Here is a 24551-nt window from a genome sequence, read left to right as displayed (position 1 = left end):
AGGCTCCATGCCGGGTGTGGAGATTGACCTGGGGCTTGATGATCTTACCACCCTGAGATTATGACCTGAGGTGAAATCAAGAGTTGGATGCTTAACTGATTGAGCCACCCAGGGTCCCCATGATGAATATTTTAATATGCCCATTTTCCTCAGTGAGTATATAGTTCTAATGGAATTCTAATAAAAATCCCAATAGATTTTTTTCTTGGGACTTGAAAACATGATTCAAAACCTCCTGAAAAAATAAGCCTGTACAAATAGCTTAGGTATATTCTACATTAGTAGTTTTCAAATGAATTATCTAGGTTTGACTGCTATAGCAATATCATAAAATAATATATATGCTATCCTCAAATGTTTTCAATATTATGTTAAAATTGAAATCCCAAAGTTCCTGGTTAATTTTTTCTTTAGTTCCTAGTTAATCTAATAATTGGTTATAAAAATCACCTTTCTGTAAAGCTGTAGTATTCTATTTTGTTTTTAGTAAACTAGAGGCAGATTTTTCCATTGACTTTCAAAGTTAGAACATGTGCTGTCACAGGAAAACATAAAAGAGGGGAGGTAGAGGGGTGCCTGGGGGCTCAGTCAGTTAAACATCTGACTCTCGATTTTGGCTCAGGTCATGATCTCAGGGTCATGAGATCGAGCCCTGAGTCAGTCTCCATGGTGGGCACGGAGTCTGCTTGAGATTCTCTCTCTCCTTCTCCCTCCACCCCCCACCCCATGCTCAGGCTTTCTCTCTCTCTCACACACACACACACACACACAAAAAGAGGGGAAGTAGGTACCTATATGATATGTAAACCCACCTGAGAAATCATCAAATTTTATTTTAACAAGAATATATTTTTAGTAATTACACCTATGAAGGCAGAGAATATTCTGGAAACACCATTTTTGGCAGTTTGTGAGTCTTCTGAATACCAGCGATAAGTGGCTACACTGCTTACAGATATGGCCAGACTTTACAGAATTCATGAAAGAATATCATTTTTAAAAAATTAAATGAAAAATGAAGAGAAAAATTTCACATATGTTCTTTGTCTTTGTGTTCCAAATTTATTTATCCTATCCCACAACATTTCCATTGAAAATGGAGTGACATCTTACTCTTTTTGCAGGAAATGAGTTTTACTTGCCCACCTAAGAACTGAGCTGAAAACAGGTTCTGGCTTACCAGTGTGCACAGTGCTAAACTATCAGAATGTCAAGAGAAATGTCAGATGGTACAGTACAAAAGAATAGATCAAAATCAGGATCTTGACGAGATATCTGCACCTTCACGTTTATTGCAGCTTTATTGACAATAGGCAAGATATGGAAACAAACCAAGTGTTCCTCATGAATGAATGGATAAAGAAAATACACTTAAAATGGAATATTATTCAATATTACAAAAAGAAGGACATCCTGCCATATGCAATAGCATGGATAGACCTAGAGGACATTATGCTAAGTGAAGTAAGCCAGACACAGAAAGAAAAATATGTGATTCTGCTTACATGAGGTAACTAAAATAATCAAAATCATAGAATCAGAGAGTCGAATGGAAGTTGCCAGAGGTTGTGGGAAGGGGGAAGATGGTGAGTTGTTCAACAAGCATAAACTTTCAGCTACACAAATGAGCAATTTCTAGAGATCTGCTGTACAAAACAGCGCCTGTAACTAATGATGCTGTAATGCGTACTTAATATGTTTGTTAAGAGGGTAGATCTCATGCAGAGTGTTCCTACCACCAAAAAGAGGGGAGGTCATCAAGAAACTTTTGTAGGTGATGGATATGCTTATTACCTTGATTGCAGTGATAGTTTCCTGGATGTGCACATATGTTCAAACTCATCCCATGTTCTACATTAAATATATGCAGTTTTTTGTACATCAATTATAGTTCAACAAAGCTGTTTTAAAAAAAGTAATATAGGTAAGCTGTGAAGTCACAGAGAATAGACCAAGACATGAAAAAACCAATTTGTTCTTTCAGTAACCTGCAAACTATAGAATAAACACAATGATTAGCCTCCAGTTCATGTAAACATACTAAGTGATCTAACATGTAAGTCCAATCAGAGGTGCAATTAACTCGATGGACCAAAATCAAAGTGATGAAGCTGAACACGCACAGAATGAGCTGTTCCCTTCAGCGCTTTCATGCTCCCATTAACATGCAGCTGATACAGCTTTCTGGCTTGTAAGAATAGTTTACTCCTCTGGTGAAGATTCATGAGTTGAAACAATACAATCCTGTTTTATTACTTGTACCTAATGCCCTTGAACCACTTACCAAAAAGAAGGGATTCATACCAAAGGCCAAAGTCAGATTCTATCACCAAGACTCACATGGTCTCAGGGATGCTGTGATTTTTTTTTTTCTAGCATCTAAAATTCTTTATCTAAACACGCTTCCCCTTTGGACCTTAATTACTCATGGGAAAAGCAAGTGCTCTGATGTTTGGCCATATTTGTGGGCAGCTGTGATAGGAACCTGATGTGCTGCAAGCCGACTGCCCATCGGCCTCCTTGCCTTTCTTCTCTCTACAAGCCTATATTCTTTTAATTGCAACATGCTGTTTCTGGTTCTCGACTTGCCCTCTACAAAGACATTGCTTACTAAAGGCCTGTAGCATCTTTGAAGTAATAATTCACCTTTTTCTTATATTGACAAAAATTTAGTAGGGTCTCTGGGGCATGAACAGCCCAAGGAAGAAACACAACTACAAATCTTTGATAGAAAAGAATCAGACAATTTTTTTCCAAGTTCTTCAGAGGAAGATATCTCATTATTTCTCAGGTAACCTATTTCAGGTTTTTTTTTTTTTTAATTCCAAAGAGATTCTGGTGTTTAACCTAATCCCAATGTGTAAAAAAAACAGAGCTTCCCTCTGCCTTAAACAAATAAAACTAATCCAAAAAATTCTGAACACAATGAGATTTCCCCCCAACTTTTGCATCACTGTCATCTCATCAAGATTCTAAGATGGTGATATAGGGTGTCCCTGACTTTGTCTCCACCTCCACCCCAACACACACAAACTAACAACTATTCAAGAATAAGACATCATTGTGAGACTCCTGTGAGAACATGGGATGAGGCTGAAGTCTGCAGCCACAGATGGTGAGGCTGCCCCCTGCACCACAGATACCAAGCCCAGACTATTAGAAGGGAGGAGAAATGGCTACCTGCTGATCACGTTGCCTGTCTCCCAGGTCAGCCCAAAAACAGGCAGAGAGGTCTCCCCACTGAGCCTCCAGTTCCTCTAGAGGGTAAAGAGAACCCAGGGGGACAACCAGTTCTCCCTCCGACCCTGCATTTTAGATCACTATGCAGAAATCCCTAGTCTGTTCTCCTACCATGGGCTCAGGGGAATCTGTAGAACTCAACCACTGGGGATCTGAGTGTGATGAGAGAAAGGGAGAAGAACTTGCAACAACCAGCACACAGATCTTGGCAGACCCATTCTGCAGTGCTCAAACAGTAATCTCAAACATCTGCAGAACCAAGTTAGGGGCAAACTCCGACCAGGAAGCTCAGCAAGGTGCGGATCTGCCTCATTCAGGTCCACAAATGAGGGGTTTTGCTGGCCCTAAATCCAGGTTTGCCCACAGCCAGGCAAACAGCTGACTCATCCCCACCTGCCATGGAGAGTGCCTTCCAGCAGCCTCTGATCAGACAGGCTGGTGATGACTCCTGGAAGCAGTGCAGCTCAGTGGGGCTTGAGCAGAGAGGTGGGCAGAGCTGATTGCCCCCATACCAAAGCCAGGAACAGGTATCCAGTGTGCCCATGCTAAACACAGGCAGGGGGACTAATTCACAGCCAAGACTGAGGTAGCTCCCAGCCTCACCAATCAGAGAATTGGGGAGTAGTCTGGAGTTGCCCCTCTACCTCCTGCCCAGGCAATGGAGCTGAGACACAGCCCTGCCTGCTATGAAGAGTGTCTTCTGGACCCATTTGACCAGAAAGCCTGTGTGGTCCAGGAGCACTCAAGCCAACAGGCAGGTGAACAGAGCTGACAGTGCGCAGAGCATAGCCAGTAGCCCTGTTCTGTCTGAGAACTTGGGGTGCAGGTCAGCTTGGGTTAAGACAGTGAACCAAGAGCCTTACCAGCTTTATGGTTGCTTCTCCCACTGTATGCAGCAGAGAATCTCACCCATAGCCTGGTTCATGCTGAATATAGCCTCCAGGCTGTCTAATTTGAGCACCTAACCAGACCACCTCAAGCTGTATAGCTAATTCAATAGCCATACATATGGAGGTGCTTGAACAGAGAGCATAGCCCACAACTCTGCTATTTGCATAGCAAAACTGGTGGCCTCATCTGACCACAGAATTCAGTGCACATTCTGGCCTGAATCAGGTCCTCCAACAATGAGTTATACAGACTCTGTGTCCTGTCCTGCTGCCCTGCCAGGGCAGGGAAACTAATTCATAGCCCTACCTACTACTGAATAAGCCTGACCAGAGAATCTAGGCAACTACAGAGCCCATCCTACTGCCTGCCTTGGGTAGGAAACAAAGCCAGCAGTCCTGTCCAGTGGTTCTCAGCCAGAGGCACACCCCCACCCTATCCTTGGAGCTCAGTTGCCTCACCCCAAAATAGACCATAATAGCAATGCCCATCTGGCCAAGGAAATTACCAGCAAACACACCCAAACACCCAAACTGCACAATTAGTGAAGAACTATCTCTGCCAAAGTAAACCTACAAAGTCTAGAAGAAGAGCCCGATTACTCAAACGTGTAGTTACCAACATAAGGAAGCATAAGTAACAAAATAAGAAGTAAACACATGGGACTATATCAAACTTAAAAGCCTTTGCACAGCAAAGGAAACCACCAACAAGGTGAAAAAGACAACCCATGGGATGGGTTTATTATCAAATATCTGATAAGGGATTAATATCCACAATACATGAAGAACTCATACAACTCAATAGCAAAAAAACAAATAACCCAATTAAAATGGGTAAAAGACCCAAATAAATATATCTCCAGAGAAGATATATAAATGGCCAACAAATACAGGAGAAGATTCTCAGCATCAGTGGTCATTAAGACAATGCAAATTAAAACTACACAGAGATATCATCTCATGTGAATTAGAATGGCCATCACCAAGAAGACGAGAGATAAATGTGGGCAAGAATGTGGAGCAAAGGAAATCCTTGTGCATTGTTGGTGGGATTGAAAATTCATGTAGCCACTGTGGAAAACACTACTGAGGATGCTCAAAAATTTAACGTAGAACTACAATATGATCCAGTAATTCCACTTTTGGGAATATATCCAAAAGAAATGAAAACGCTAACTTGAAAAGATATCTGTACCTCCACGGTCATAGCAGCATTATTTACAAAAGCCAAGACATGGAGACAACCTGTGTCCACCAATGGATAAATGGATAGAGAAGCTGTGGTATGTATAGCCAATGGAATACTATTCAGTCATTAAAAAAAAAAGAAAATCTGACCATTTTCAATAACATGGATGGAACTTGAAGCGATTATTCTAAGTGAAATAAGTCAGACAGAGAAAGTTCTGTTCTCACTTATGTGTGGAATCCAAATAAATATATAAACCAACCAAAGAAAAAGAGATCAGACTGTATATAGTTACCAAACTTGAAGGATGGTGGGAGAGGAAATTGGAGGAAGGGTGTGAAAGGTACAGATTTTAGGTAGAAGGTAAATAAGTATTAGGGATGTCATGTACAACATGATGCTTATAGCTAACCCTGCTGTGAGATTTATTAAAAGTTGTTAAATGAGTAAATCCTAAGAGTTCTAATCACAAGAAGAAAATGTTCCTTTCTTTTTATTGTGTGTATATATATATATATATATATATGAGAAGACATGTTAACTGAATTTATTGTGTGATCATTTCATAATATCTGTAAATCAAACCATTATCCTGTATGCCTTAAACTTACACAGTGTATGTCATTTATTTCTCAATAAACCTGGGTGGGCGAGGCCAAATTTCAATCATCTTAATAACTCAAACAATGTGTGTAAATCTATATTTACCTCTACTCTTCCTGGGTATCTTTTGTGGATGTGAAGAGTTTTGTATGAAATTAAGCAAATGTTTAAAGGATATTGAGGAAAAATTTTTTCCTTCCAAATTTTAGATTATAGGAAAGATATTTGGGAGAAGAAATAATCTTGGTAGCCTTCATTTTATGTCTCTTCCAGTTTTCTCATCTCTGAAAAAAAGGTCATTTGACCACCATTCTGATTCTATAATTTATTTCTATTTATAGAACACTGAGGCTTTTAACATCACCAGCCACATTGTCTGCTTTTGAAGAACCGTAAGTGGTACCTCCTGCATTACAGACAAAGTGAACTACGGTGCTGGAATATCTTTTATATTTTTTTCCCAAAAATTGGGTAATAAAGTTTTTTTTAAAAAAAGATTCTAAGTGAGTTCATTTTAAAAATGACTCTGATTCAGGATCCCGCGTATATTTTTATGATTGAAATGGAATCAATCATCATGTTCACAATTTTGAAATAATGAAGTTCCTGGACCAGAAACCATGTGTCTAGTCTAGTTCCACTGTAGGTACAATTTAACAAATAATGAAAATTATGATTGTAGGCAATGTAGAAGTCAGTTACAGACCAGTCATAGATGTAAGGATATAGATATAAATGCCTCCATGGAGATGCCCTTCATTATCTTTGTTCTGATTTTCAATTTGTGTACTTGGCCAGGAAGCAGCAGAAAAGACTGGGAGGGCCATTCTAAGAAACTCAAATCTATATCACACAACCATGCAACAGTCTTGGAAAATAGCATGTGAGTTTGTTCAAGCTGCCATAGTAAAGTACCACAGACTTGGTGGTTTCAACAACAGAAGTTTATATTCTTACAATTCTAGGGGTGAGAAGTCCAAGATCAGGGTGCTGGTTGGGTTGGTTTCTTCTGAAGCCTTTCTTCCCTGTGTCTTCACATAATCTTCCCTCTGTGTATGTCCGCATACTTAATCTTCTCTTCTTAAAAGAAAGCCAGTCATATTAGATTAGGGCCCACTCAGATGATCTCATTTTTAACTTAGTTATCTCTGTAAAGACCTTATTTCCAAGTACAGTCACATTCTGAGGTGCTGGAGGTTCGGGTTTCTGCATATGCATTTTGGTGGGGGCCATAATTCAGTCCATAGCATATAGGAAGCATCAGCATTACAACATTTGTCAAAGGAATGATGAGGCTGTTCAGTACCTCTCATAGAGGTGAACATCACTGACCCATTAGTCTCTAAAAAGTAGAAATGGGGGGAAAAATGTGCTTCTTCATGTGCATGGGTGGTGAGCAGTTCTTGCTGAAAGGGGTTACTATTTCATTGGCAATATGGCGGACACATCACATAGGGAGTCCCATAATGATATTCATCTGCTTCTTCCCTGAACTCATCTTTGACTGAAATCCTTCTCTTTCTAGTCTGGCAACAAGATGAATGGCAGCTTTTCTGAGACTAGGTTGAATGACTTTGAGTTACCGCATGGAGCAAACTAATTTTCTGACAAGAAAAATGAAATGTGATGGGGTGACACTGGGTGTTTCAGAAGTCCTCCTCAATGCCTTATTCATATTGCATATGAGCATAACCTGGTACAATGACAAAGAAAAAAGATACCTGTTTCTCAGATGAGCAAGGAAACAATGATCAATAGAGATGAATTAGAGGACATCTAAATGCCAGAATCAATGATGCTTTGACAAATACTAATTTTGGAGCCTATCTATATGTGTACCAACCCCTGATACTTTTGTAAAGGCATGTCTTCGTATGTTGGAAAGTAATTTTTTCCAATTTGTATCACAACAGGTTTGATCTGTTCTATATGTTTTGAAAGATTATGAGATATTTCCCAAATCAAATTCACACATGATAGTTATATTTCTCTTTTTTCTCACAATCACATCGCTACTGTTCGTGATAAAACACTTCACAAAAATTAAAGCCTCTTACAGAATGGACTATTCTTCTATTATAATTAAAATTGCTGCTAGAGAGACATGGATCTGTCTTGCAGAGGGCAAAACTGGCCAATGGATCACTTCCTGTAGACAACAAAATGAAATGTAGATATCCTGTCTCAATAAAAGCTTAGAAGGGATGTTGAGCATCGGGTCTACTGTTGGAGCTACATGTTTCTAGGTGTAACATTTCTCCAAGTCAGACAGTTGTAAGGTTATTTCCTTCCACTTTCCTTGAAATACTCACCCTTGTAAGAACCTACTTACTAAAGGTCTGTCTGGTAAGTGTCAAACGCTTCTAAAAGTTTTGCATCTGCAGGAGTAAAAAAAAAAATTCTTTCATTAAATATGCAGTTGGCTCTCACTCTTCTGGGTATTGTGTTAGATTAGTGCTTCTCAGCCACGGACAATGTCCCCACCTCTCAAATGTCCAAGGGACATTTGCCATGTCTGGAGACAGTTTGGGTTGTTGCACTGAGGAGGAGGATTTGCTACCAGCATCTAACAGGTACAGACGGCTCCATGTTCTACGATGCACAGGACAGCCTCTCCTGTGAAGAGTTATCTGGTCTAAAACTCCAATAGGGCCAGGGATAAAAAATTCTGGAAATCAAAGGAAACTCATAGATTAGTAGAAACTTAAAAGTGCACAGAAACTCACGCAGCTGAGCCCAGCCTAAATGACCAGTCAGAAGAACAATGAGTTAAATAGCTATTATTTCAAGTTTGGGGTGATTTGTTATGCAGAAAAAGCTAACTGATACAAATTGATCATTTAAATTAGCCAGGGGCACCTGGGTGGCTCAGTGGTTGAGGCTTTTGTTCAGGTTGTGATCCTGGGGTCCTGGAATCGAGTCCTGTATCGAGCTCCCCATGGGGAGCCTACTTCTCCCTCTGCCTATGTCTCTGCTTCTCTCTGTGTGTCTCTCATGAATAAATAAATAAAACCACCCAGATAACAGTGCCCAGAATGACCTTGTATAGCTACAGGAAATGAGGATGGGAGAAAGGTGTTCTGGAGAAAGGCAGTATTAAGGGCTAGTGGACAGACAGAGCCAGCACAAGTGTTGGAGACATCAGACAGAGGGAATGAAATCAAGGAGACCAAGCTAAGAGGGTGAAGAGAGGCAAGAAAGAAAAAAGAGAAAGTGAAAAGAAAGTGAAAAGAAAGAGGGGGAAAATAATCTGAAGCAAGAGACAGGTGAGAAAAGAGGTGAAAGGGAGCTAAGCAGTACCTCCTTTAAGGTGTCACCTAGAGGAAAACAGAGTGAGACTCTAGCCTTGGGTTTTAGCCACGTGGACCAGAGTGGGCCTGAAGACTTGGCTGGCCTCCTGGAAGAAGATGTAAGTGTGACTTGGGACTCTAGTCAAGCCGTGCCCATAATAACACAATTAAGGGCACCCCCTCTGCCAGCAGTGAGAGTGCAGCTCCTCTGGGTAGGGAATATATCAAGGATGAGGTGGCTCCGGTATTCTTTTTTTTTTTATTTTAAGATTTTATTCATTTATTCATGAAAGACACACATAGAGAGAGAGAGGCAGAGACACATGCAGAGGGAGAAGCAGGCTCCATGCAGGGAGCCTGACGTGGGACTTTATCCCAGGACTCCAGGATCACGTCCTGGGCTGAAGGCAGGTGCTAAACCGCTGAGCCACTCAGGGATCCCTCCGAGATTCTATCAGCGTCTGTGGCTTATCTGTGGCCTGGGAGCTTTGTGATATAATCTGTTAGGTAGGGACATAGACTCTGGAACTTCTCTAACCAGCATCCTCCAAAGGGAAGGCTGGGAAAAAATGAATAAACAAGTCTATAACAGCGATGAGTGCTTTAGAAATGGAGCTCTTGGCCACATTGGGCAACCAATAGCAGGACAGTCATTTAGGGGCCTGCACTTCATACAGCAAGCATTTAGGGGAAGTCACAGGGGTCCCATGGAGACAAGAAAGGAACAGCCAAGCAGAAGGGATCACCTCACTCAACAGGAGAGGGTAGACAAATCCTTGGAAAGCCAGGATGGCCAGTTCGTGAGTAGAACTAACATGGACACCAAGAAACCTTCCTCAGAACATGAAAGAACAAGGTCTTTGGGGAAACCTGGCATTTATGTCACTCTCTGGGTGAAGATCTGAACCTTGCTGACATTGCAGCTGTGCCCATAGCTGCCTTGCTTCAGCTCTGAGTGAATGCGGGGGCAATGCTGACAATTGGAGCGATGCTCATATTTATCAAAGACAAAGTGTCTTAGGCACTAGATGAAATCCATGCTGTAAGAACCACTGACATCCCATTAAAACCAAGATTTTAGGGCTGATAGATTCAATTTTGATCATTTTGCAATCAGTTTCCATTATCATAAAGTTATAATGCTGGTCTGTAGTAAAAAAAAAAAAAATCACGCAAATACTCATTTTCCCTGAACTACTCTAGAAATTTTTTGATGGCACTGTGTTCTATTTAGATTAAATAGGAAATATTAAGTGACACCCTAATAGGTAAAGAAATGAAGAGACATAAACAAATGCAATGATTTTCCTAAAACTTCAAAAAGTGGGGGTGGGGTGAAATTTGAATTCAGATCATAGTGTTGAATTCCACGGGCTTAAGAGTGCCTTAGCTTTTTATGTTATGCTTATCCCAATTTTTGCTATTTTTGCTATTACCATCTCTTCCCTCAAAAACTTACCCCACCCCAGAGTATCTCCTTTTTAAATTGACCCTTGTTCTTTATCTACTTCCTGCAGCAACAGCTCCACTGAGAAAAAAATTTAGATATTACAAATCTAATTTGGTAATGCGAAATAGATCCCATGAGCTGCAGGCTGGCTGCTCCTGACCTGCACCAAGACTTAAATATTTAAATGTACATAGTTAATACCCTCAAGGAACAACAAAAGGCAATTCATGATGAAGAAACCAAATGAAATTATCTAAAAACTATACACTTCTCTTAAGAAGCAGAAACATGCCAATTTCAAAAAAGAAGGGGAAAAATGGACAGAGGATAGGAAATATTAGTGCCCACACACAAAAATTGGACAAGTGTCCAATTCACATATAACTGAAGTTCAGATCTGTTTAGAACTAAAAGAATGCAAATAAAATTGCAGTCTTTTGCTTCTCAGGTTGAGAAGTTTGATAATACCCAGAGATGATAAGAAAGTTTGAAAGTAGACATTCACACACACTGTGAACCTGAGTGTAAATGGATGCAATGTAGTGACGCACATTTCTTAGTTATCAGAGTGGAAAACGTACATACCCTGTGGTATGGCCATCCCACTTGTAGCAATCTATCCAGTAGGTATGTGTGCACAAATGTGCTTCTAGTTTATTTATTGCAGATTGTTCAAAATCGAAGGAACCTAAGCATAAGCTAAACATCCACTAGAAGCCAATTGGACGTTGGTTTTTGGTGGGAAGAAAACTATAGTCATTTTTAAAAACCTAAATAAAAAAATGTATAGGTGTTCTTAGAGGTGGAACTTCACAACAGAGTTGCAGCAAAAAAATAAATTTAAAAAAGGAAGTTGCAATGCACCTATACTGTGCATAAAGAGGCATCTGTATGCATTGAATATTCGTAGCCTAACACCTGGCAACTATTGAATGTGGCTGTCCCTGGCTGGAAGATATAAAACAGGGAAGGTCAGCAGAGAGGCTGACTTCTAACTGCTACATGTACTCTTCAGTTCTGTTTAGATGATTTCCTATGAGCATGCATACATTACTTTCCTAATATCCAATTATTTCATGAAAAGAAACCATACCATATCATGTCAGGAATGTAAGCTAAAAATGAAATTTGGTGCTGATTGACAGTGTCTGAAAGCCTCTAAATCCTAATCATCACTTTGATCAATTTAGTCCTGAGCCCAGGGCCGCTGAGGGGTCTACGATGACCAACTTGCTTCCTGTCCCCCTCTCCCCTTCCCTCCACCCTGCCTGCTGGGATCAAGAGGTTTTGGGGGGTACAGGGCTTTCAGTGCTAAACCATGACAGTCCAGTGACAAGAAGGCCACCCTGCTGGCCCGGGAAGATGCAGGGACATAGATAAGTGAGTTTCCTTTGGTGGGTTTCTCTAAGGCCATGTCCAAGTTTGAGGGAAGGAGTTGGCAAGCTCCTCGGCTTCATACTTCAGTCACATTCTCCCCAATTGACTCTGTTAGTAATACATGCAATGGGGGCCCCGGGTGACTCAGGTTAAGCATCTGCCTTCGGCTCAGGTCATGATCTCAAAGTCCTGGGATCGAGTCCTGCATCGGGCTCCCTGCTCAGTGAGGAGTCTGCTTCTCCCTCTCCCTTTGCCCCTCTCCTGCTTGTGCTTGCTCTCTCTCAAATAAATAAAATCTAAAAAAAAAAAAAAAAAAAAAGAAAGATAAAAAGAAATACGTGTAATGTTTTGATATGTATCATAACTTAGGTCCCAAAGATGAGTGTTTACCTTTAAGCCTTCCCTCTACCCCCAACAAGTAATTCTGGGGCTACTGCTATAAATCAGCACCATTTTCCACATTAACAGTTGAAATGCAGTCACCCCAGGCTGACGGGATGTCAAGACCACCCACCCAGAGGGGAGAAAGGCACCAAGCTGGTCTCATACTTGAAAACAGGTATGAGAATTGGTGTGGCCTTCAAGACAAGCAACCCAAACCACTAGGCCCATCAGGCTCCACTGAGGCCAAGACATGCCCTAGGAGGAACCACCAGGTAGATCAATGGGGAATGCTAAGTGACTTCTGGAGCCTCAGATGGCTGGGCCACAGTTCTGAGGAGAGCAGAGAAAAGGCCAAACACACCCTGGCTATAGTGAGGAGGGGTCTTCAGGCTTGCTCCAAAGCCATGAGAGGAATCCAGAGACAGAATAGCCAACAATCCTGAGAGGAGAAAGATTTCCTCAAGACTAGGGAAGGATTCCCTCCCTGTGGTTGGTGGTAGAGTCAGGGATGGGGACAGGAGCAAGGACATAGGAGCACAAGGAGAACCTCCCCACCAAGGGCACTCCAAATTCCAAGCCAAGCTGGCAGACACAGAGAGGGAACTATGGCAAGGCAGTCTGGTCCCATCATTCAGGACCCTAGATGGCCTCAAACATGCCCACACCCCAAGTAGACTTAGAAGACCAGAGAGCCTGGCCACCCAGAGGAACCATGGGGGGATAAGTGATGTCTGTACAGCCTCCACGGAGCTCTTGGCTCAGGCCCTCCAAGCTTTTGCACCATGTAAAGTTCTGGAACCAGGGCTGACTGTGGAATGAAGCCATGGAAACCAACTCTAGTGCAAAGACCCTGCCAAGACCCCATGGCACTTTCTGGGCCAAACCTCATTTGTTCCCAGCCAGCACTGCCTGCAGTGCTGCTCACCGTGGCTGCTGGCTGAGCTCCTTCATGGGGTCTCCGTCTGAAACCCTATTTCTAGTGTCTACTGAAAATGAGGGCAAAGGACTCAACCATAAATATTCTGTCTTTATGGCGCGTGCTTCTGCGAGGGCATGTCATCATTTGAAGGCAGCCCAGAAAACGGAAATAAACTTCAAAGTCTAAAGGAGAAGAAAGAAGGACCCATGGGATACTCTTCAAATGAAAATAGCTGACCAACAGGTACTTTGAGGCTTCTGGGCTACTTGGTTTACATGGGCAAGCGCGTAGCATGGATGGCAGGCACCACGTGGCTACAGACCATCACCTTCTCTTTGTTCTTAAATGAGAATCCTTGAAAACCCTGTGCCATGTGGCAGGTTTGATTTTGTTCACTTAATTTTCTTCTCTTCTATATAATTTTCTTCTGCAAAAATGGAGACAGTATTTTCTTCAAAGGCAATTTACCATGTAAAGAAATACGTACATAGAGGGGAAAGAAATGAACATCCCCATAGAATGATCCATTTCATACACAGTGATGTCTCTCCATACAGTCTACCTTTTTTTTTTTTAAATATAGAGAGAGCATGAGTGTTCACACGAGCAGTGTAGGAGAGAGGCAGAAGGCGAGCGAGAGAATCCCAAGCTGGTCCAGCACAGAGCCGGTCATGGGGCTCGATCTCACAACCCTGAGATCATGACCTGAGCTGAAATCAAGAGTGGGTCACCCAACCGACTGAGCCACCCAGGTGCCCTCAGTCTAACTTTTTAATACACCATTAAAGGCTTTGCCAGGATCTGTGACATGCCATCTACACTGAGGCTCTGTCACCAAACACGGATAACTGGTTTTCTTTCATAGACCTGTGACTGCTACCTCTGTGTGGGCCTCATCGTCCTTCCAACCACTCACTTGTTTACTTCCTCAGCACACATTTATTAGAGGCCTCACATATGTGAAGCATGATGCTCACCACGAGGAATATAGAGGTGAATGAAGCGTGCTGGTCCCTCTTGTGCAGTTACCCCCCCAAGCAGGCCAGGGTCAACAGGACTCACATGGCCCTGAATCTGCTTTCTTCCCATCATGTTTACTTCCTCTGGCATCACTGCCATCTAATCATCTGTGAAATGAAAACCTTCATAGTTTTTCCACTAAACCATTCAATCTCAGAGCTTGAACTCATGCCTCTGTCTCTCACCCTGTATTTTTAAAGCAGCCCATAACAGAATGCCCCATTCATGGTGGCTTAAATTCTTAAGGTCTTTATTGTTAATGTGATGAGATATTTTAAGGGTGATTGGTGACCCAGCAATGTCATCAAGCAGCCAGGGTCTGTCCATCCGCCCACCATACCACATCAAGCATAATCGTTTGTCACCTCATTATCACAAAATGACTGCAACAACTCCATACATTGTGTTCCCACACAGTTATTCTCAAAGGCAGGAAAATTGAGAGACATTTTATTCCTTAAGTATTTGTGAATTTACTTTCTTTTCCTTTTTCTAACTGCCATATGCCCTCATCAGCATTCTATCAAACCAATATCCTCCTAAATAAGGTCCCTACCTCAAATCTATCCTATACACACATACCAACCCCAAATCGACTGTGTAGTAAGCCTTACGCATGGCCCCCAGTGATCCTTGCCTTCTGAGAGTCACATGCTATGTAGTCTCCTCCCATATTGTTCCAGGGTGGTCAATGCGGTCAAGAGAAGATGGCAAACATGACGGGATTTCACTTCTGAGGTTAGAGTATAAGAGGCACTGTGGTTTCCATCCTGGTCTCTCTCATTCCTCATACTGAGGAAAGCCAGCTGCCAGGTTCTAAGTATGCTCAGCAATCCCGTGGAGAAGTCCACATAATGAGGAAGTAAGGCCTCCTGCCAACAGCCACGTGAGTGAGCTTGGAAGTGGTTCCTCTAGCCTCTCTCAGCTGACATCTTCACTAGCACCTGTAAGAAGTCCTGAGCCAGAACCACCCACCTAAAATGCTCCAATTTCTGATCCATAGAAATTGCAAGCTTATAAATATTGTTTTGTGCCACAAAATTTGGGAGATAATCTGTTATTCAGTGATAGATACTGAATTCACTTCGCCTGAAAGCACACTACCTAAAACCTGAAAATGGTCTCATCATGAACAGCAGAAGGCTTGGCATTTCCAGGAGAGGAGTTTGGCTACAGAGTCTTTTAAGATATTTTGATGTTTCAAAATTAGAACATGTCACATAAACATCAGAACATCTGGCCACACTAGCTCCACATGTCCACAGTGTACCATGAGCTGGGCCAGTGGCCTGGCCATCCCCCTTAGAAAGCAGATTCCCTCCAACATATCAAGTGTCCTCCAATACTCCTCCATCAACAGGAATCAGGGCATGTGACAGTTGCCATTTTTTATCCTTGCCTATACCATCATTTGGTTATAACAGAGATATTTTTGTGTATCCTTGTCCCTATCAAAAGAGAGAAAATGAGAGATAAATCAAAAGGGCTCTACTAAAAAAGAAATTGAAAGCACATCTTTCTTTATAAAATAGAATAGAATATTCTCATGTGTTTGGTGTGTATATAAGAAATATAAGCAGGTCTCAAATCATTCATTTGTCTTACCTGTCTGGTCCCTTAGGCATCTGTGTTTATGATCCCAGATCTATAAGGCAGTGGTGGTTCACTAGCTAGCACAGGCCAGCTTTTCTAGAATCCAGCCCCAGACCATTAATTTCTCATGTTCACCCCTCTTTGATTCATCCCATTCTGCTCACCGTGAGGGTTTCATGTGTCAACCTGGCTAGGCTATGGTGTCCAGTTATTTAGTCAAACACTAGTCTAGATGTTGCTGTGAAGATATAGTTTAGATATGATTAATTTAAATTGGTGGGCTTTGAAAAATACAGATTGCTCCACATAATGTGGAAGGGCCTCATCTAATCAGTTGAAGCCCTGAAGAGGAAAGATTTCCGAATAAGAAGGAATTTGGCCTCAAGACTCAAATGTAGAAACCTTGCCTGAGTTTCCAGCCCACCTGGTCGGCCACACAGAATTCACACTCAAGACTGCAACCTCAACTCATATCAGGATTTCCTGCTTGCTGGCTTGTCCAACACATTTTGACTTGCCAACTCCCACATTGTGTCTTTCAATCTGTGTGGTGTGTGTGTCTGTGTGTGTGTGTGTGTCCTGTTTCTCTGGAGAACCCTGACTAATATACACACTGTCATCAACTGATCTGTGTCCTGCCAGATTCATATGCTGAAGTCCTAAGCCCACTATGATGGTATCCAGAGATGGAGCCTTTGTGAGATAATTAGATTAAGTCATGAGGTTGGGGCCTTCATGATGAGATTAGAGTTCTTCTAAGAAGAGGACTAGAGAGTGTAGAGATCTCAATCTCTCTCTCCATAGGAACACAGAATGGCCATGTGAGGGTGTAGTAAGAAGGCAGCCATCTGCAATCCAAGGAGAGGGACCTCACCAGACACTGACCCTGCTGGCACCTTCATCTTGGACTTTCAGTCTTCAGAACTGTGAGAAAACAGATTGCCACTGTGTAAGTCACTGTGTAAGCCACCCAGCTTATGGTATTTTGCTATGGTAGCCCAAGCCAACTAAGACACCCACCCACTGTGTTCCTTATACTTCTTGACTCCATCTTCCATGTTCTTGGCCATGCCTATCTATGGTCCTTGGTCATGCCACTCCCTTACACCCAGGATACCTTGTCCTACCTCACCCTCAACAATGCCGGCTCCTCCCCTAGGACTCGGCCTTGCCATCACCTTGTCCAGGAAGCTTCTCATGACCATGCAGACAGGGATATGTGGTCCTCCCCGATGATGCTTGCTCTGCAGCCCTCTTGATCCACGTGCTAACTTGAAATATAATGACCTCCTTTATGTGGCCCACCAGAGTAGGAACTCTCTCTTATTCTATCCAATGAATGAATAAATAAGCCAGATGAATCCTAACATATTATTACTGAGGAGGACAAACAGACAGAATAATTTTAGGCAAAGTAGTTTTATGGAATTATCATGTAAATCACTACAGAATAGAATAAATGCTTTGTAATTTAGGGGGAAACAGAAGGATTTTCTGGGCCTCTGGCAAAGCTTTTTCCTAACTCAATCATTTCATGCACGGCTTTTGCAAACGCATCTTCTGCTGGTCATAATTATGCGTCTCCCACCCCCCACTGTTTCGAATTACTTTGTGCTAACACCAAAATTGTTCCACAGAGAGTCGGATTTATTTGCTGAAATGTGATGAGGAGAAGTGGGATAAGAGACATACTTCACATGCGGCGCCCGTTGCTAGCACAGCTGTATTTCTGAGAAATATATTTTAGTCCTTTTGCCCCATTTCTTTTGTAATTTAATAACTGAAGTACAAAGCTCATGAAAGCTGGGAATGTGTTGGAAGGTCAGTGAGGAAAAATGTGCGTGGTACAGTTAGGAGAGACAAGGGAGTTAAAATAACAGGGGAAATTGATCATTTAGGATCTTTCTGGCCAGTGGTTTATAGCTAAATGTCTGTTTCAACTAAAGACCAAGTACTGGCATGTATCCACAAAATAGCAAATTCAGAAATAGAATTCCTTTTGTTCCTATTGTAAGTATAATTACTTGTTAAAAAATTATTTAAGACCAATAGAGGGGTAGCTACATGTCCAAAATAAATAAATAAATAAATAAATAAATAAATAAATAAATAAATAAATAAAGCAAGCTTTGGTGGTGACTGGGTCTGCTCTTTGAATGACAGACCTATACATTCAACAGTTTTCCCACCTAGCACAGAGCCCTGCATGCAGCACAGGCCACTGACAACATCTTCCTCATGTGCACAAATAGCTTTATGTCAAAACCCGACATTCACTAAGACACTAGAAATTTGAACAGGTCTCTAGTGATGGATTGGCTAGTTTTCCTCCCTAAGGAGCAGTAGTTTGCAGTCTTTGCTTGGGGTTGCATTTGTAAACGGGATGTAGATAATATCTCCATGGTTTCTAGGGAATATAGAGTTATCCACACCGATGTTCATGATAGCCAACACAACATCCCAACTGAACTTTTTAATCAGCACTTTCGGGAGAATGAGGCCTGTTTTAGTTTAGTGGACACATCTGATGCTGTCTAACCATCTGACGCCGTGATGAGGCACAGAATGCAGGCTTGGCAATCAGACAGCCCTCCAGTCCTTCCCAGGCTTGGCCTCACCAGATGTGTGATCTTGGGCAAGATGTTCTGCCTCTCTGAACCCCTATACCTTACTCTGTAAAAGGAAGTAAAGAAACATTCTCTTACAGGAACGGGATGAAATTAGTTCAAGCATTTAGAATAGGAATTGGCACACAGTAGATGATCACAAATGGTAGAAAGTGTTGGTAACTAAATATGGCTGACACCATTCCCCCTGGTCCAGGATTCTGGCGGAGGCTTCAAACAAATAGGCGGAAAGCCCCTCCCATTCCAGAATAAAGTTCTAAACACATTCCTTCAGGACCTATTAAGATTGAAGAGCAGGGTGCCTGGGTGGCTCAGGGGTTGAGCATCTGCCTTTGGCTCAGGGCATGATCCCGGAGTCCTGAAATCGGGTTCCACAACAGGCTTCTTGCACAGACCCCACTTCTCCCTCTGCCTCTCTCTCTGTGTCTCTTGTAAATAAATAAATAAAATATTTAAAAAATAAAAGATGAACAAAATGTTGAAAAGCCAGTCTAGCAACCCAACTATGTATCTAGCATGATGTATTCAATTTGTGTGCACTCTGCAACTTCCATATCTATATGTATATAATACAATATAACATAATGTTATAATACAGAATATAATGTATGTATGTAATATAAAATATGTAATCTTTACATACACAGATACATATATGGAAAGAAATGAGTTGGTTTTTTTAAAGATTTATTTATTTATTTATTTATTTATTTATTTATTTATTTATGATAGGCGTAGAGAGAGAGAGAGAGGCAGAGACACAGGAAGAGGGAGAAGCAGGCTTCATGCCGGGAGCCCAATGTGGGACTTGATCCCGGGACTCCAGCATCGCACCCTGGGCCAAAGGCAGGCACTAAACCACTGAGCCATCCAGGGATCCCCCAAGAAATGAGTTTATTGAAGGCAATAAGCCAAAACAAGATTTGCCAGCCAGGGGCAGATTAGTATGTATTCTCCATCATGAGAGGGAAGTAGGGTGCTTGACCACCTTCTCAAAGTAAGGAAAGGAGGCTCCAGCAGAGATATCAGAAAAGAGTATATATAATTAAGGGTAGGAGATTGGCATCCTACAGCCAATGCACCACATGCTGAGCAAACATGAAGTGGGGGGTGGTGGTCCTGGAAGAGCTAAATGTATGTTTCTTGGAATTCGAGAGTACCTGTAGGTAGAGACTATTGCCTGCTTCTCTCCTGAGAATTCCAAAAAAGAGAGCTGGCTGGTGCAGTATACTATGGAAGCTAAAGAGAAGGGACCCATTTGGGATCCCAGTGCATGACCCCCTTGAATGGCAAGGATGTAGAGAAGATGGTCAAGCCAAGCAGTTTGGAAGCACCCACTTGATAGGGCAGTGTACGGTGGTGAGCGGTCCCATCACCAGGAGGCTGTGGGTATACATCAGGACAAAAGCAGAGGGAAGATCACAAATCTGTGATCTCTGTGGGACTGCCAGACCATCACAGAGGCACCTCCCAAGGGAGTGCCAGCTCTGGGGGACCAACCATGTGTGCAGGACAGGTAGATCACAATGGCACCAAGCATGGGGAGATGTGTCCCATTTCTACCAATAAGTTTTCCCTGCTTCTGTCCTGGGGACATGCGGAGAAGCAATGAGAGCTGGGGTTGGGAGCAGCTTTGCACCAGATGTGAAATTGAAGAGTTCAGTCTAACCAGAACTTTTAATGCCCAGCAATGGACCTTCTTTGTCACGTGAGCCGAAGCATCGAGAAAGCTGTATGGGTCTGTCTAAGGCGTCTTCCATGGGCAGAGAAGGGAAATCCCACAAAGCAGAATTAAAAATAGAAGTGGGAGAAAAATAAATCCATGTTCTGCTTGTATATTTTGAGTTCAGAGGCCACAATAAGCCAGTCCCCAAATACACTGTCATCTTGTGATGGCAGCCCCCAGACAGGGACAAGCAGACCCAAATTCAGAGGTCAGATACTTTTTTATCGTGAACAACCAAGGCATGGCGGGGAGGGGGGGGTCTCTTCAGTTCGTCTGTACCATTTACTTGAGACTATCACATTAATTGAAACACAACCTAACTTGGAATGTCTAAATTATTATATTATAATGGAACAAAGCCCCAGGGACTGCAATCAAATTAAGTCAAAATCAGATTTCCACCCAATGTTTTAGAACTCTCGCTTACTCTTCCTTCCAAAATTCTTTTCCTCTTAATCACTAATCTAGGTTCCCTGGGAACTGTGTTCCCTCTTTTCTGCCCTCAAACTTTCCTCCCAACGAACCCCTTTCCCTTTGGGGCACAGATTTCTTCATGAGTTGAAATTGTATTTCTCTTTATACCATAGTCTATGAACATACTCAAGTTATCTAATGGGAAATGACATCTTCTGATGTGAGATCTACCCCTAGATTTGCCTAGATATCAAGCTTGTTAAAATACAGCCCTCAGGATTGGGAGAATAATGGTGGTCTGGTTTGCAACCTCCTTCCCCAAACAACCATGAAGTCAATAAGGAAAACAGATGAAACTCAAAAGGACTCATGCATTTGGCACTACCAGAAGAGAGGGAATGCTGCGACCTTTGCATTACCTGATCGTAGACGGAAAAGGCAGCAGATTCCCACAGAGCTCCCACACCCACTCGCCGCTGCTGAGAGCCTCTGAATGCAGAGGAGCAGAGAGGGGGCCAGAAAGAGTAGAAAGGATAGCAGAGGGACCTGAGGGCTGAGAAGAACTACAGACAAAACCACCCCCGGAAGGAGAAAGGGAAACAATACACACAAAATGACTCAACACCAGTTAGGAGCTGGAGGTTCCTCGTCCTGCTGTGGAAAAGACACTGGCAAGTGGGTGGAACCAGAGGGGGCAGCTTGGAAGAAGCATTACTTGTGGGAGAGAAAGAGGTATATGGAGAAGACATGGTACCCCTTGGAGATGAGGCAGTGAAGGGAAAGAAGGAAATAAGAAGAGGAAAGTAAGTCTCCAGCGGAATAATTGAACCAACGGAATAACATCTCTTATCCTGGTTGGGATGTCTCAATGTGATCCAGATGTCATTTCTCCGGAAGTCAGCTTACACATGTAATGCAATTCCAGTAAAAATTCTAAGGAGCTTTTTAATGGAGCTAGGCTAGTTAGAAAAATAAACACACAAGGAAAGCCAGGAAAACACAGAAGAATTAACTCAGTGGGTGGGGGTGAGTGGGAGGAGGAATAAGCCTACTGGACGGTAAAACATGATACAAATCCTATACAGTGAAAGGCTGGCATGTGAACAGACAGGACAGTGGAGTTGAAAATAAAGAAAAAGATGCAAAACAGGTCTCTCAAATCACAGGGGCAACCATAATCTCTTTAATGAATGACAATACAATCAGGTAGTCATTTGGAAAAATAGATAAAATTAGATCCATTCCTCAAACCTTACATAAAAATAAACTCCAAATAGATTTAAATGTTATAAATAAATAAATAAATAAATAAATAAATAAATAAATAAATAAATAAATTACATATACCAGAAGAAAATAGAGGTCAATTCTCCTATAACCTGAGTATAGTAAAAAGCTTGCAAATTATGACTTAAAATTAAATGCAATAAAAGATTGATGAATTTAACTACATAAAAATAAAATAAAAATTTTGGATGCTGTAAATACAACATAGGCAAAGTCAAAAAATGACAAACTAAATGAAAATATTTACAACACACATATAAAATAAAGGATTTGTATAACTAATTTATTTAAAAATATGTAAAGTTGTAAAATCTTCTATAGATTCAATGCAATTCTATCAAAATCATAATGGAAATTCCTACAGAGATGGAAAAAAAATCCTAAAATTCACAGAAGACCTGGAATAGCCAGATTGTTTTAGAGGAAGAAGAACAAAGCTGGAGGCATCACACTTCCTGATTTCAAAATATATTACAAAGCTACAGTAATCAAAACAATATAATGCTGGCATATGAACAGACATATAGACCAAAGGAATAGAATAGAGAATCCAGGAATAAACCCACACATATGTGGCCATTTGACCTTTGGCAAGGATACCAAGAATATAATGGAAAAAGGATGGTCTCTTCAATAAATGGTATTTGAGAAAATTGGATATCCACATGCAAAAGAACGAAATTGAACTCTTATATCACACCATGTCCAAAGTCAACTCACAATGGATTAGATTTAAACATAAGACCTGAAACTCTAAATTTCCTAGAAGAAAATATAAGGAAATTTTTTTTACATGCCCTGGCAATGATATTTTGGACTTGACACTAAAGCACAAGAAACAAAAGCAAAAATAAACAAGTGGGACTACATGAAAGTAAAAAGCTTCTGCTTAGCACAGGAAATAATCAACAAATGGAAAGGTAACCTACAGAATGGGTGAAAATATTTGTAAATAATTTATCTGATAAGGTTTAATACACAAAACATATAAAGAGCTCCTACAACTCAACAGCAAAAAAATCCAAATAACTAAATTCAAAACTGGGCACAGAGACTAAGTAGACATTTCCCTAAAGAAGACATACAAATGGCCAACAGGTATATGAACATGTGCTCAACACCAGTAATTACCAGGGAAATGCAAATCAAAACCACAAGGAGATGTTATCTCATGCCTGTTGGAACGGCTATTATGAAAAAGACAAGAGATCTAGGAAGGCCTGGCAAGGGTGCAGAGAAAGAGAATGCTTGCACACCGTTGGTGGGCATGTAAGTTCATGTAGTCACTATGCACAATAGTATGGAGAGTCTTCAAAAAATTAAAACTAGAGCTACAGTATGATCCAGCAATCCCACTCCTGGCTAAATAACTGAAGGAATTGATATCATAATCATGAGGAGATATCTGGGGAGCTTCCTGAGTTCTATACCCCACTTGGGGGGCTGCTGCGCCCACCTCTCCTGACGCTGTGCATTCCCTTAGGCAGGTGCAGTGGCTGCTGTGATGCTCTGGAACCTGAGGGTGATACAGCTGCTTGGCTGAGGCCTCTGGGTGCCCTTTCTTTCTGCCATGGTGGTAGCAGAGAACCAGGATTGTGAGAGTTTTTTCCTACCAATGAGTAATATGCTTATTTATATAACTAATTAAGCTTTTTTTTTTTTTTTTTGGCAGAAATTCTCTGACATCCAGGAGCAGAGTCTATGCCAGGAAAGAGCAAAGGAGCTTTTCATGAAGTGGCTCCTTGGAGGTTCTTGTGAAAACAGCATGTCTGACACTGGGGCTACATACATTTTTAAATGCATTTGTTTTTGTTTTTTTTAAATGGTCAAGAAGCCAATTGCACGTGAAATTGTGTATGAAAGTGTATTCCCAAACCAGAATGTGGAGGAGCTGTAGAACACAATGCCTCTGGAGTTAGGCCGGGTTACAACACTTGTGATGCTAACCACATCTTAACTCTCCTGAGATTGTACTCCTTCATCTAGAAAATAAGGCCTTTCCTAACCTTGCAGAGCTCTAGCAAGGGTGAAACAAAAGATTATCAAAAACTCTTAGTGTCCAGACTAACCTATAGTATGCACTGAATAAATAAAATCTCAAAAAAAAAAAAAAAAAGTCAAACAAAAGGTACCATCATCATCATGTTTTGAGTGTTGCAGGATTTTTTTTTTCCTTTCTTGCTTATTTTCCACAGATGTGTTTCTCAATTTTGACAAATTCGATTTTGAATATTTTAACTCACTACTACAAAGGACAATGAATATCTCTAATCAAGGGAGAATTTACATTCACTGGTTAAAGGCCTTCTCTTGCCCTGGGTAGTAAGGGAATAGGAAAAGGAAGGAGAAAGAAATAGGATATAATCAAAGATTTATCAAATAAGTCCAACAAATGATTTCAATAAAATTTAATCTATTTTTCAAGAAAGAACTATTTTTACTGTTCTGCTTTGCTGTATGTTCAGCTTACACGAAATAGCACCTGGTAAGGAATCATAATAATCACAGTCAAATATTGACCCGCTTCTCTGTTAGGCCGCTT

The 24551-nt window shown here is 41.4% G+C and overlaps 2 long non-coding RNA genes across 4 annotated transcripts; one reads left to right on the top strand and one right to left on the bottom strand.

Annotated features, from left to right (window-relative positions):
- Positions 1-6856: 6856 nt before the first annotated feature.
- Positions 6857-16699, bottom strand: LOC112662847 (uncharacterized). 2 transcript variants are annotated; one of them, XR_007408271.1, is made up of 3 exons: positions 15968-16699; positions 8235-8300; positions 6857-7002 (listed from the first exon to the last, which is right to left on the bottom strand). It is a non-coding gene; the product is annotated as an uncharacterized LOC112662847 (long non-coding RNA). The 2 variants fall into 2 exon arrangements; XR_003138889.3 differs by lacking the exon at positions 15968-16699 and adding an exon at positions 8407-10267.
- Positions 13018-24125, top strand: LOC112662846 (uncharacterized). Of its 2 annotated transcripts, XR_003138888.3 has the most exons (3): positions 13018-13585; positions 16760-16904; positions 23682-24125. It is a non-coding gene; the product is annotated as an uncharacterized LOC112662846 (long non-coding RNA). The 2 variants fall into 2 exon arrangements; XR_003138887.3 differs by lacking the exon at positions 13018-13585 and having other exon boundaries at positions 16690-16904.
- The last annotated feature ends 426 nt before the right edge of the window (positions 24126-24551 follow it).

Source organism: Canis lupus, chromosome 34 (assembly GCF_003254725.2).
Source record: "Canis lupus dingo isolate Sandy chromosome 34, ASM325472v2, whole genome shotgun sequence".
Lineage (NCBI taxonomy): Eukaryota > Metazoa > Chordata > Mammalia > Carnivora > Canidae > Canis > Canis lupus.
This window is presented reverse-complemented; position numbering and strand designations above follow the sequence as displayed.